Source organism: Chrysochloris asiatica, unplaced genomic scaffold, assembly GCF_000296735.1.
Source record: "Chrysochloris asiatica unplaced genomic scaffold, ChrAsi1.0 scaffold00458, whole genome shotgun sequence".
Lineage (NCBI taxonomy): Eukaryota > Metazoa > Chordata > Mammalia > Afrosoricida > Chrysochloridae > Chrysochloris > Chrysochloris asiatica.
In genome coordinates, this window is record NW_006408976.1 from 519,218 (window position 1) to 528,408 (window position 9,191).

The window sequence follows — 9,191 nt, forward strand, 5'->3', positions numbered from 1 at the left end:
GGGGTATAGGGGAAAGATTGCATGGAGGGGATTGTAACCATGGCAATGAGACGATATACGATAGAATGAATGTAAAACTAATGTTCTCCCATGTAAACTATCACATAATTCACAATAAAACATTTAAGAAAAAAAAAAACCTGCAATATCACAATGACACAACCTTGTTTGTTGGAAGCAAAGAGGACTTGAAATACTGATGAAGAAAAGGAGCACAGCCTTAAGCATGGCTTGCACCTCAATGTAAAGGAAGCAAAAATCCTCACTGCTTGAACAATATATAACATCATGATAAGCATAGAAAATATTGAATTTGTCAAAGATTTCATTTTACTTGGATCCGCAATCAACACTCATGAAATCAAATGGTGTGTTGTATTGGTCAAATCTTCTGCAAAAGACCTCTTTAAGGTGTTCAAGATCAAAGACGTGCGCTGTAGGACCAGCACTGGACTCTTCAAACAGCATGGCAGCTCAAACCCATCAGCAGCTCCTCAGAAACCCTGTACAGAATCACTATAAGTCAGAACCAACTCAATAGCACTTAACAACAAAACAACCCAAGTCATGGTATTTTCAATCACCTCATATGCATACAAAAGTTGGGCAATGAAAAAGGAAGATCATAGAAGAATCAATACATTTGAATTACAGTGGTGACGAAGAATATTGAAAGAACCATGCACTGCCAAAAGAACAACAAATCTGTCCTGGAAGCAGTGCAATCAAATCTCACAAACTTTGTTATTAGGAGGGACCAATCCCTGGAGAAGGATATCATGCTGTAAAATGGAGGGTCAGCAAAAAATAGGAAGACCCCAATGAAGTGGATTGACATAGTGGCTGCAGCAATAGGTTCAAATATGACAACAATTGGCACAGATTGGCCAGTGTTACATTCTATCACTCCTAGGGTCACTATAAGTCAGAACCAACTAGGGGATACAAAAGATGTTCATGACACTGGATGCAATTAGGTTGTACCTTGAATTAATCTCTTTTTAAATATAAGTGTTTAAACAAGCAAACAGAGCTCAGAGAGACTTGCTACCACCAAGAAAGAAAATCTGGGAGTGGACTAAGTCCTTTGGTCCTCGGAACACTGCAGTTTGAAACTCCTAGACACAGAGGAAGATTGATGCCAAGATGCATAGAGATCTCCAATGATTGTTGGGCCTGCAGATGCTGAAAGAAGACAAGGTGCTGACTAAGAGAAAAGACTAAGTCTTCCCTTAGAGCCAGACAGTCTCATTTTGGACTTCTAGCCTCCTAGACTGTGAGATAATACGTTCAGCAGTTCAAACCCACCAGATGATGCTTGGAAACCCTATACAGTGTCGCTATTAGTTGGAACCAACTCAACAGCACTGAACAACAACAACAAAGGCATCCAGTTGTAGTATTTCTGTTATACAGTGCTAGGTAACTAAGACACCAGGGAACACCAGTTAGAAACTACTGTCCTAAACAGGGAAGAGCCATCTGTGGCTTTTAAGTAGGAAGGTGACATTGTTAGATTTGAATTTTTTTATTCAAGATTCTGGCACCTGGAATGTGTGGGTGGGAAGAGACTAAAGTTGAAGGGAAGCAATAGGACCAGTTGAAAGGAAATCAGTAAAGAAGGCTAACTGGATGAATATGGATAGAGAAAGGGAGACAAACAGAGAAATATTTACAAGTAAAATAAATAAGACCTAGAAATTGATTAGATGTGGGAAAGAAAGAAAGAGTAAAAACCACAAATTTCTAGTTCAGTGTTGTTACCATATGAGATGGAGAAATTGGTTTAACTTTTAAATCCAGTGCCTTCTAAATTCATGTGTCCCCAACTTCTCTTTCTCTCTCTCTCTACCTCTATCTACCATGTTATTGTACTCTGGTGATTTGCATGTTGCTGTGGTGCTGGATGATATGCCTCCAATATTTCAAAATATCAGCAAGGTCATCTGTGGTAGACAGGTTTCAGCAGAGCTTTCAGAGTAGGACTAGGAACAAAAGCCTGATGATATTCCAAAACTCTATGAATCACATCAAAATACTGTCTGATATAGTGCTAGAAGATGAGCACCCTAGGTGGAAAAGCACTGGACATGCATAGTGTCCACCGTATCAGTCTCTAGCATAATAATGATTGTGATGCTGGCACAATACCGGGCAACATTGTGTTCTGTGTGATACAGCTTACCATGAGTTGACTCAGTAGCAACCAACAACAGATTAAATTTAAGAGAAAAACTAACTTACTTCTTTTTGTGTCACTAGAAATTCTAGTGCAAAGGACTGGCAAGCCATAGCCCTTAGACCAGACCCAGCCCCCATCTGTTTTCATAAATGAAACTTTATTGGAACCCCACCATGCTCATGTATTTACATATTGTATGCTTTTGTGCAACAATGGCAGAGTTGAACAGTTGCAGCAAACAGTATAACCTACAGAGGTGAAAATATTTATTAACTGCCCCTGTACAGGAAACATTTACCAAAATAATCTGATCTAGTAAAGTGTTAAGCACAAGTAGATGCTTGTTTGAAAAACAACAACAAAAAATAAATAAATAAATTGATTCACTGAAACTGAATATGAACAGGAATAAATTTGCTACTCAAATTTCCATGGGCTACATCAGCTGATGGCATAAAGGAATTACAACTTGAAAACATAGTTCTCTGGTTTAGCCTCCCACCCCACTTTTTAAAAATTAGGCATTCCAGCCTGCCTTCTGGTAACTTCCATTTGGTATCCCTAGTTCTCCCTTCACTGCTACTGGCATTGTCTCCCATATCTCTGACTTCCCAAAGTAAGCTGCTTCACCTAGCTACCAAACCTGGTGCCTTACCAGTGAGGAGTGCATTCAGCATCAAATAGCAGCAATTCATACTGCAGAGGCTTTGAAAACAATAGGTGTTGATTTATTCATTTAAAACAATGAAATGTATATGACATCAAAAACATGAGTAACAGAAGATAGAATACATAACTGGACTTCATAAAAATTCAAAACGTTTTTGCTTGAAAGAACTTTATTAAGAAAGTAAAGATACAACCTAGAGAGTGAGGGGAAATATTTTGGTACCATATAGACAATAAGGATTTAATATCCATAATATATAAAGAATTCCTACCACTCAACAAGAAAAAGACAAACCACCTAATCAAAAAGTACTCAAAGGACCTAAATTGACATTTCTCCCAAGAAGATAGACAAATGGCCAAGAAGTACATGAAAAGATATTCTATATTATTAGTAAGCCTCCACCCCACCCCAGTATTGCTATGAACATAAAAGATGGAAAATTAAAAATGTTGGCGAAAATTTGGAAAAATTGAAACCCTTGTGTATTGCCAATGGTAATGTAAAATGGTGCAGCTACTATGGAAAACAGTTTGGCAGTTTCTCAAAAGTTAAATATAGAATTACCAGAAAAATCACTCTTAGGAATATAACAAAAAACCTGAAAGCCAAGTCTCAAATAGATACTTTTACACCAATGTTCATCATAGTATTATGCACAATAGTCACAAGATGGAAACAACCCAAGTAACCATAAACAGATTAATTGATTTGAAAACTGTGATAGATACATAACATGGAATATCATTCATCCATAAAGAGCAATCAAGTTGTGATATTTGCTAGGACATGGATTAACATTTAAAAACATGCTAAGTGAAATGAGTCAGGAACAGAATGGCAAATATTATATGATCTCATTAATGTTTGGTTACCAGGGACCAAGGGAAGAGGGAATGGAAAGTTGGTATTTGTAGGAGAGTGAGAGTCTGTTTGGGATTATGAAAAACATTTAGAAGGGAATAGAGGTAGCACAACATGCCACTGAATCACACAATTATAAAGGATAAAAGTGACAAAAAATTTTGTTATATAAACTTTATTACAATTTTTAAAAATATCTAGTAGTAGGTATCCAGGTTAAGTTTCCAGCAGGGAAGATAAAAAAGGAGGAAGAACAAAGGACTGAAGGAGGCATTCCAGCCAAAATTGTTCTTTTTCAAAAAACTTTTCCGAGAGTCCAATCTAATAACGTCCACTTACATCTCACCACCCAGAAGTAGGGCACGTAGCAACCTCTTCGAAGGGAGTCCAGAAAGGTGCATGTTTTCACTGTCCAACCCCTACGGTAGAGGAAAGCAAGGAGAAATGTTGTGAATGGCTTTTGCAACAGTCCAACTGCAGTCTCTAATTCAGTGGCCTTGTGTTGTTCCATTCTCCAAAGTGCCTCAACAGCTATTTGGACAAGAGAAGACAATGCATCCACTCTCATTAGTAAAGATGATTGAGCATTGTCCTATCAACTATGCTCAACAGCTCACAGAGGTTTGGGGACTGTGCCCTTCATCCCTTGACTAACCCACCTCACCATAATTTCACCTCCTTTCTTATTCTAAAGCTTGTCACTGAAAGAAACTTGTACCTGTACCTGGCTTCTTTAAGTAAACTCTTTTTAATGTCTTTTCCAGCATCTCATGTAAATTAATCTCTGGGAGACAGAGTCTTCAAGATATTGCCAGACTGAATTTTGTAGGCTGTATACAGCTTGGAAATAGAGTCCTGGTATGGTGCTGTGGGTTAATGCGCTGGACTGCAAAGTCAAGTTGAACCACAAGGTCAGCAGTTCAAAGCTCACCAACTGCTCCTCCAAAAGCCTATACAGGATTTTTTTTTTTAAATGTTTTTAAGCCTATACAGGGTTGTTATGGGTCAGAACCAACTCAAAGGCACTTAACAGCATACAGCTAGGAGTGGAGTTCTGGTGTGGCACTGCAGGTTAATGCACTGGTGTGAACCAAAAGGTTGCTAGTTTAAGCTCACCAGCCACTCCTCAGAAACCCTATATAGGAACTGACTCAATAGCACCTAACAACAACAACAACATACAGTTTGGAGGAGCCCTGGTGGCACAGAGGTTAAGTGCTCAGCTGCTAACCAAAAGGTCAGTGGTTCTGTGAGAAACATTGTCAGTACCAACAAACACTCAAGTAATCCAATCTGGGAGTCCTGAAAATGGACAAATGCACTAACAAGAGTATTTGTGAGAAACATTGTCCATACTGACAAATGCTCAAGTAATCCAATGTGTACTCATTTTAGAGAGAGTGAGGTTTTATTTATTAGATTTTACAAAATCAGGCACCCAACCCAGTAGACATGGGCAGATGTGTCACATGGCCAGCCCACAAACAGTTTTATTCCCCTGCCTTGAAAAATCCCCTCCTCCAGTTCCCCTTTTACTGGGTATTATGGCGTTTACAGTCTCCTCCCAAGGTACCCTACTAGTACTTACTGGGAACATTCTCATTAAGTTAGTTTCTCTCTTTCCCCATAAACTTCCCCTATTTCCTTGACGTATTGCACTGGGCAAATCTGCTGCACAGGAACTTTTTAAAGTGTTGAAGAGTAGAGATGTCAGCTTGAGGACTAGGGTGCGCCTGACCCAGGCCATTGTGTTTTCAATAGCCTCATATGGATGCGAGAGCTGGACAGTGAATAAGGAGGATCGTCGAAGAATTGATGCCTTTGAGTTGTGGTGTTGGAGGAGAATACTGAAAGTGCCATGGACTGCCAAAAGAACCAATAAATCTGTTTTGGAAGAAGTGCAGCCAGAGTGCTCCTTAGAGGCCAGGATGGCTAAACTTCGTCTCTCCTACTTTGGACATATTGTACGAAGGAAACAATCGCTGGAGAAGGATGTCATGCTGGGTAGGGTGGAGGGTCAGAGAAAAAGAGGAAGACCCCCAACGAGATGGATCAGCCAGGTGGCATCATTGATGGACTCAAGTGTGGCAGCGGTAGTGAGGTTGGCCCAGGATCGAACATTGTTTCGTTCTGCTGTGCATGGGGTCGCTATGAGTCGGTTCTGACTCGATGGCACCTGACAACAACAACAACAACATTTCCTTGATGGGTATATTCTTATTGAAAAGTTCCTAGCTGATCAAACTAGTTCTTCCCCTTCACTGAGCACCTTTTGTTATGCTAGCCTGCTACCTGCAAGACTCCCTAGTCCTGAATCTGGATCACACCAACAAGAGTAATTTCTCACAGTTCAAACCCACCAGCAACTCCTTGGGAGAAAAAGCATCTGTCTTTCTACGGATTGACAGCCTTGGAAACCTGAGGCAGTTCTACTGTGTTTTACAGAGTCAATATGAGTCAGAATCAACTCAAGAGAAATGGGATGGCTTGGCTTTTGATATACAGCTTATAGTTCCACTGTGTCCTCACAGATCAAAAAAGGTGGATAGTTGTAGTTCTGCGTATTAGCCTGCCCCTCGTGGCAGTGACATGGAGGAATTTGACTCCAAAGAATTTTCCACCTTGGAGGAAGATGAGGTCTACATGGCGTCAGATGGACAGTATAGTGAAGATGATGTAAATGAATTAGTGACGGAAGATGAAGTGGATGCTGAAGAGCAGACACTGAAAACCAAAGGGACAAAAGAAAGGTTGAGAGCATTCCAGCCAGAAAGAGAAAACAGGGAGGCCTTTCCCTAGGAAAAGATGAGGAGGAGGCCAGAAAGGAATCTGGAGGAAGCAGCAGTGAGTCAGAAGATGCACATTTCAAGCAGGAGACGAGCATAGAGTCAGAAGACGCAAGGAAAAAGAAGAAGGATGAGCTCTAGGTCAGCTTTCTAAATGATGTGGGGTCCAAATCAAAAGGACCCTCAAGTGCACAAGTTAAGCAAGGAGAGGAAACTGAAGAGACAAGTTCAAATAAATTGTTGGCCCAAGCATAAGAGATGGAAAAGCCTAAATAAACAGAAAAGGTTAAAATCACCAAGGTGTTTGCTGGTGAAGAAGTCATCTAAGAAAACCAAGTCCTTCTTCAAGCAGAATGAGAAACAGAAACCACAGGCCAATGCCCCCTCAGCTCTGTGGTCCCTCCCTGCTGGGTGGGGGTTAAAGAGATCAAGTGACATGAACAGCCTTCTGGGGAAAATTGGAGCCAAGAAGCAGAAAATGAGCACCCTCAAAAAGTCCAAACTGGACTGGGAGAGCTTCAAGGAGGAAGAGAGGTTTGGAGAATTGGCCATCCATAATCAAGGGATGGAAGGATACATTGAACGGAAGGCTTTTCTAGACCCAGTGGATCACAGGCAGTTTGAAATTGAGTGAGATCTCTGGCTGAGCAAGATGAAGTGGCTGAATCCTGTTTACAATGTGAACTTCTTGTGCATTTGTGAAGTGTTCTGGGCTCTATTCCTTGAGGGTTTCCAACCAGTTGTTTTCTCCTACATGGATGTTCTGCCTGCATATCTTGTCCTCACGTGTTTTCATTCATTTTCACTTTTTACGTTTGTCTTTAAAAAAAAAAAAAAAGAAGAAGGAAAGAAAAGTTGGTGCTGTGAAAAAAAAAAAAAAAGGTGGAGAGATGGAAGTGAGAGAAAATAGGGTCTTAGAACCACTCAGTGTTCAGGTGTTCAGAGATTTGATAGGACATATATATCAAGTACCAGCCACTTTGCTATAAACGTATACATTTTCACTATGAGTATTCTGTCTATTTACAAAGTAGACCAGGAAGAAAATCTAGGAAACATTTAAAAACATGTTATGTTCACAAGTTTGGGTGGTTGCTGACTATTACTTTTTATTAAAGCATATGCTAAGAAATAGGGAATGCAGTGGCTCTGTAGGATAAGCACTGGACTGTGAACCACAAGTTCAGTTAAACTCTTCACTCACTCCTCAGGAGAAAGAAGAGGCTTTGTGCTCCCACAAAGATTTACAGGCTCAGAAACTTAACAATGACACTAAACACTTGGATGACACTTAACAACAACAATATGCTAGGAAATAATAGAAAATATGTCATGTTTATCAAGTATTCTTTTGCAAAAAAAATTTTTTTAATTGATCAGTCACTCCAAATTAGAAAAGCTGTATTCAACCAAAATGTTTCACAAAATGAGTAATTTACCCTTTAACTGAATAGATCACATCATTGTTGTTGTTACTAAGTGCAGCCAAGTCATCTCTGACTCATAGCAAACTCATATAGGGTTTCCAAGAAGTGGCTGGTGGGTTTGAACCACCGATCTTGTGGTTCCTCATCCAGTGCTGATCCTACAGTGCCACACCATGAGTCCATGCATTTCTATTGGTTATGTGCGAACATTGACTAGGAATCTACCAATCAATATGGCATAACAATAATCAATTTTACTGTAAAATATCCCAAAGTCAATCCATGTGTTTTATCTCAGTTGATTTTCACAAAGTTTAACTCATTCCATTTTCTCCAGGTTTGTTCAGCTCCTTAAAGCTTGGTATCTTTTCAAAAGAGATATAACTTCTATTTCACAATTAGGAATAAAACTAAACAAAACATCCATGGAAAATGTAATGCTTGATTCAATTTCACACAAAGATGTGATGCCAATGTTATGATTAAGAGTTGAGGCTCTAACTTTGGGAACAGACTTCTCTAGATCTTTCAGCTTTCTTCTGACAGGTTCTCACACAGTTACTTGACACTTATGGCTCCCACTCTAAGGTCTTTACAAATAGAAAGAAATATTTTCCTCAGGAGAGAGAATGCATCCTTGCCCTCCTCCACCCTGAAGCCCTCATACTGAAACTAGGACAAGCTTCAAATCCAGTACCAACACTTTCAGGATCTCCCTAGAATTTGGAGAAGATTTGGTTCCTAAAATTCATAAACTTTCTAAACCAATGGCAATTAACCCATTCTAAAACTTGCAAGCTGTCTTTCCTAGGCAGTTAGTGCTGAGGTCTTTCCAGTAGCATAGAGTTGATGGATGGGCTAATGAGGAGGTGGAGTGCTTGGTTACCATGGAAACTGGAGTGGGTGAGGCCTCCGCCATTGAGACTCCCCCAGACATACTGAGGGGGTCACAGAGCCTGTAAGAAAAAAACATCCACTCACTTCTGAGGCCTTCATAGGTTGCCTTTGCCCTGTCTGTGAGCATAATCAACAAAAGAAATAAGCTTTCAAAGAGTTTACCAATTTTTTTAAATTTCACTTTGGCTATACTTGCTCTCCAGGAGCTCTAGTAGCGTAGTGGTTACGAATCGGGCTGCGAACCTTAAGGTCAGCGGTTTGAAACTACCAGCCGCTCCGGTGGGAGAAAGATGAGGCTTTCTACTCCTGTAAAGATTTGCACCCTCGGAAACCCTGTACAGGGTCGCTATGGGTCGGAACCGACT

The 9,191-nt window shown here is 40.2% G+C and overlaps 1 pseudogene; it reads left to right on the forward strand.

The window, feature by feature from the left end:
• The first annotated feature begins 6,305 nt into the window (after positions 1-6,305).
• On the forward strand, positions 6,306-8,284 carry LOC102832237 (annotated as a pseudogene).
• The last annotated feature ends 907 nt before the right edge of the window (positions 8,285-9,191 follow it).